We start from the raw sequence: 5,590 nt of genomic DNA on the forward strand, positions 1-5,590 counted from the left end.
ATGGATGGATGGATCAAATTAAGGTGATCTTGAACATCACAAGGCAACAAGGCCCAACCCAGGAGCTGCCCACCAGGCCTGTGCTGTGGCACACGGAGGTCCCCCAGGAGCTTGTGCCAGGCCCAGCAGATGTGTAGCCACCCAAAACTCCCTCATTCATTCACTGCAGGATGATCCAGTCACCTTCCCAAGTATCAGGCAGCTTCTCTTACAGTGTTTTTTATTTATTTAAGTGGTGCAAGAGTTATTTTGAAACCTGCCAAGAACTGCTCTCCCTACAAGACAAGATCATGCACTATTTGTGCTTGTGCTCCATTTCACTGTCGACCTGTTTGGAGGTGCAGATATTGGCTAAATCATCCTGAATAGGAAGTGTGAGTAAAACACCTCTCTGTCATAGCTGAGTCTTGGTTTTGTATTGATGCCAATACCAGAGTTTGGAAAATTACTGTATGGAATGCAACCAAGCATTGTCTTGCAAGGAATACACATTGACAGCTCCAGTGTCTGTGGCAATGCTCCAAAGCCTCTGCAAAAGCAAGAGCTTCCTCTAAAAGGCAGACCATTTCCTAGAACACTCTCTGCCCAGAGTGCCAAACCAGAATCGAATCTGCTGTTGTGATCCTCTGGCACCAAAATGCTTTGATGTCTTTTCAGGAGAAGCAGAACCCTTTTCCAAGCATTTGTGCAGCCACTTGCATGCCCAAGGGAGCTGGGTTTGGCTGCTATGGCACAGTTAGGACCCAACAGCATCCCAGAGATCAGAGTACACAGAAGCAGAGACCCAAAACCCCTCTGGTTTTGCAGAGACACGACCTGAGATCAGCTGAGTTGTCAGAGCAGGTGCTAATAATGCCAAGGTTTTGGGTTTGGTCCCAAATGGGCCATTCACTTTCGAGCTGGACTTGATGATCCTTCTGGGTCCCTTCCAAATCAGATCATTCTGTGATTCAACAATATTTTGGACAAAGCAGTTCTATCACAATCTAAAACAAGATTCAAAGCCTTCCATGAAAGGAAACTGAAACAACTTATCAGAGTAAGTTGTTTACTTCCTGCATAATACGGAAACTGGCTGTTACAACTGTTCCTTTAATAAAAGAAAAGAAGGATCACAAAAAGAAAGCTGCAAATTAAATCCAGGATGGGGCCCACATTTTGTTTGATTAATCTCTGGGAAAAAACTGCAGTGACCTTAACAAATCTTTGTTTCTCAACAGCCAAAGAGGATATAAGGAAATTTTATTTTCCTGAAATCCCAGGTGTCTTAGCCCATGAGACAAAGCATACAAGTTTTCTGTTAAGTGTTTCCAAATCTCACCCATCTGCAGAACCTCCACTTTCATGTTTGCTAATCTGGTGTGTGATTAAAAGAGCGTGTGGGGTAATTTATGGCTGAAATATAATGAGGGCAATACATTTTTATGGAAATGATTGGCAGTATCACAAAAGTAATTTTTATAGTTCAACTGATCTGATAATTCACCAGTCTAATATCTGTGTGCCAGCAGACAGCTGCTCTACACAAAGTAGCTGTTGTCAGGTGTGGTTTTCCCAGATGCAGTTCCCTGAGGTTTCCATGTCACCAGATCAGCAATTTGGCTGCAGAGTTCAGGGCTGCAGCTTCTCTCTTGGATAGATGCTCCAGCCAACACCAGGATATTTGGCTGCCATTACACTCATGTGCCAGGCTCAGGGCATCAAAAACAGAGTGGTTCAGACCCCAGGTAATAATCACACTCAGAGTTGAATTAACATCACTCCCCATTGCATCCTTACATCTACTCACCCCCACCTGTCCTGAGCTTTACTCCAGGTGCTGCCTTCTTTCCAACAATCCTTGAGGTTTTGGCTCAGGCTTTTCGACTTCCTACCCCATCCCCTCTCCCTCCAGATCAAAAATCAGCTGAGCAGGACCCAAAGGCAGGTGGAGGAAACTGCCTTCTACAAATGGCTGCTGGATAATTATAAACTTTTAGGGTAGCCAGCAGCATCTCATGGATGGGCAGAGCACACTGCATCCTTCCCCAGCCCTCTCCTGCCAGGGACCCCCACTTTGTGGCAGACTTGGTACCCAGGGTTTCTGACTGATAGACAAATGTCTGGCCCTAAAAATGTTCTTCAGTGGTGGCATAAATTTATAAGTTTTAATGGATCACTTTCCTGCCCTTTCCCCTCACCTCTAAAAAGCCATGGTTTAACATCTTATAGCCCCAGTGGCATATTGAGATATACAGTGGGCTGTAAAACACCTCCTCAGCTGAAAAACTGGTGTTGTATTAAATTTTTCAACTGCCAGCACTCTGACTTCTTTATAACAGCACAATGACATGCCTTGTCTTGCATTAACTAATCATCTTAAGACTTTAAAAAGTGTGTCCTCTGAGCAGCCTGTAAAAGGACACACACAGCTTTGTTCAAAATCATGTAAAGAAATTTGATATTTCCCTGGCCCTGCTGTCCTAAGACACAGGGGTGTGTAGAGAGGGCCTAATAAATCTGTTTATAAAGAAGGGTTTGTGCACTGGGGCCCAGAGCAGCCATCCTGCAGTGCAGTCAGACAGACTCACAGACAGACACACAGACAGAGAGGCAGCCTACCCACGGGCTCATGGCCTGAGCTCACACACTGCACCTTGCCCTAGAGATGGAAATCCCAGCTCACAGTCCAAGGCCAGAGCCAGAACTGACACCACGCCAGAAATGGCACCGAGCTCTGCTAACGGGGCACCAAACACCACAGGGCTCCAGCACAATCCCACGGCTCCTCTGACTCCCTCAGGGCCAAGGAGCTCCAGAAAAAACAATGAACTTTCCCTTCCTCTTCAACAAGTCCGGTTGTTTTTTCTCTCAGTGTTTGCTTTCTGTTTCAACATAAGCACAAGTTTATCTTGGAGTTAATTTTTGCAAGGTTGATTTACAGCCCGAGTCATTGCCACCACATCGATTGTGATGACGCAGCTCTCTCCTCGTGCCCAGCACCAGGAGCTGTGTCTTGGCCATCCTGAATAACCCCTTTCCAACACACACTGCCCACACAATTCTGTGATTTTATTTCCAAACCCAGCCTTGTTCCTACTTCCACCAACCTGCTCGCTCTGAGGAGAGGAAAATTTAATCTCTCTACTTTTTCTTAGAGCCTATGACAGCCTAATCTGAGTGCTCCTTGGAAAAGTCACTACTGAGGAATATTTGCAACCAGCCTCATCCTCTTTCATCTATTTGTTGTATTCTGAACTACTTAGACAAGGTTTAGTGCAGAGCACGTGTTTATTTAAAAATAAAGTTTTAAATCAAAGTTTTGCTTTTAAAGCAAAGTCTCTTTGCTTTACCACTGTCCCATGACTGGATGTGATACATTCTGCAACAACAAAGCTGAACTCCAGCCAATAACGCAGAAATTATCCAAATACATGTATATTGCTGCCACAACCTGCCCCAGCTCATAAAAACTGCTAATGTGGTGATGTCTCACATGAAAATAGCCTAGAGGTAATTTTTCAATCTCTGGGAAAGCTGGGGCTGCACATTTCGGACCATAATTGAAAGCACTTCCAGCTTGAAGTGAGTCACAAGCAGCTGTTTGTGGGAGAAAGAGCAATGAGCAAATCATTTCAGTTCCCAAAGCAGAGCCTCTACAATATGAGACAGGATGGGGCAGCTCCGAATGACTGATACCCCAACTCCAGATTTAGTTTTTAGAACCCCATCACCTGGTTTCTGTGGGAGTCTGGATCTCACCAGTTTCACAGGTATGAGAAAATGGTGCTGCAATCCTTTCAACCCCAGCACAAAGGGATTCATTCCCCTTCTGCCAGGTGAAAATCACTGCTTTTCTGCACATCCCAGAGGCCAAGCAAACACTGTGCCGCCTGCAGCAGCAGGATGGGATCTTCCATTTGCAAGAGGAAATGCTCAAGAAGGGCAAAATCAGCTTTAAGCTTTCAAGCTTTCCCCGTCTGTCTTTCTTCAGACAAAGAACAACTCAAAAGAGGAACGGCAGCAACAGCTCTGCTGTGCTCCAGACTTGGGAACACCAGCCCAGGCCACATATTTCAATCTTATTTCCTTCCACCAGTCCAGACACCGGAAATAATCAGCTACAACTTCCCTTGGGACCATTTTTTAGACAGTGAAGGCTTGGCAGCCTGGAAAATTTGTATATTTGCTTATGGTTGTATGTTCATTTTTAGAGTCTGCAGCACCCAAAAGGCCTGCAAGCCTAAAAACCAAGATCAGCCAATGGCACATCCCAGTGCCCAGGAGGTCATTCAGTGTGATCTGGAGCATCCTGCCCATCCTCTGTTCCAGTTTATCCTCTGCTAAAGCAACAGCACCTTTGGATTCAGAGGGAAAACTGCCACCAGGAGCACTAAGTGCTCCAACTTGCTCCTAGGTCAGCGTGCCTGACAGGCACTTCCCTGCCTCCTCAGTCACCTTCTTTCTAGAAGCCAACTTGTTCACATTCCTGTCTCCATCTATAGGATGCAGATCCTATGGATCTGAGCATTCCTGTCTCAAAATGGAACCAAAGGAATTGCAGGGTATGTCTGCTTATGCAGACACAAACAGTTGTGTTATTGCCCTAAAGCAAAGAGCACAAATGAAAACACAAAAGACACTGACCTGCCTGACACGTTCCTTGGTGTCTCAGGGCAGCTCATACACCTTCTGAGGAATTTAAATCCAGGTGTTGCCCAGAGAATAAAATCCAAAAGGCAACAAACATGGTGGGAGACATCTTTCCCAGACACATCTGGTAAAATCTAGGGAGCAGATTGCTCGCTGAGGGGAGGGAGTGCTGCTCAAACAGCAAACCAGGAAAACCAGCTGAAGACCCCATAGAGAGTTTTAATCCTGTTGTCCCTGACATTCAGTCCCAGTCCCAGCAGTACAGACCTCCCAGCATCAGCTCAGAAGCCAAAGCTACAAAGGATCTTGCAGATGGCAACACCATTTCTGAAACATCAGTGGGTTTTCTTGGTTTGCAACCAAGGGGTTCATTATCTGAGCATAACTTCTCCTTCCCACCCAGCACAAAGATGACTTGAAGCTATTTATCCAGACAAATTCAAGTTGTTCTCAACTGACTTTTTCATACCAAAGTCTGACTAAGAGTCAAGGCCTAGGGCACAGTTGCATTAAATTTTCCAGCTCCACTTGATGTAACTGGTGCTCTCTGAGGACTCACACCAGACAACACTGACTCCAACACTGATTTCAGTATTCTCTAGAGGTGTTTTGATTCCATGAGGCACAGCCAGATGCTGGCAGCCTACTGACCAGTCCTGCAGAATACTCATTTACTGATGTTCCACAGATATTCCTCATTACTGCTAACATGTTGCAGTTGAAGCCCTGTCAGTTGTGCAACACAGAAAAGATCTGTTTCAGAGAGAAACATGACTTCAGGCAGTACAACCCTGGCAACTCACAGCTTCATTATTCCTCAAGACTCCTTATCCAGCAGGGACTGTGCAAACTAAACTGGGGGACAAATGAAGCCTTTTACATTTTCATTACCCTTTAGAAACAGACATAGAAATGCAGCAGTCTTGTGCTGCTTTTGCATTGACTGACATTTGGGGAA

This window comes from Poecile atricapillus, chromosome 17 (assembly GCF_030490865.1).
Source record: "Poecile atricapillus isolate bPoeAtr1 chromosome 17, bPoeAtr1.hap1, whole genome shotgun sequence".
Taxonomy (NCBI): Eukaryota; Metazoa; Chordata; class Aves; order Passeriformes; family Paridae; genus Poecile; species Poecile atricapillus.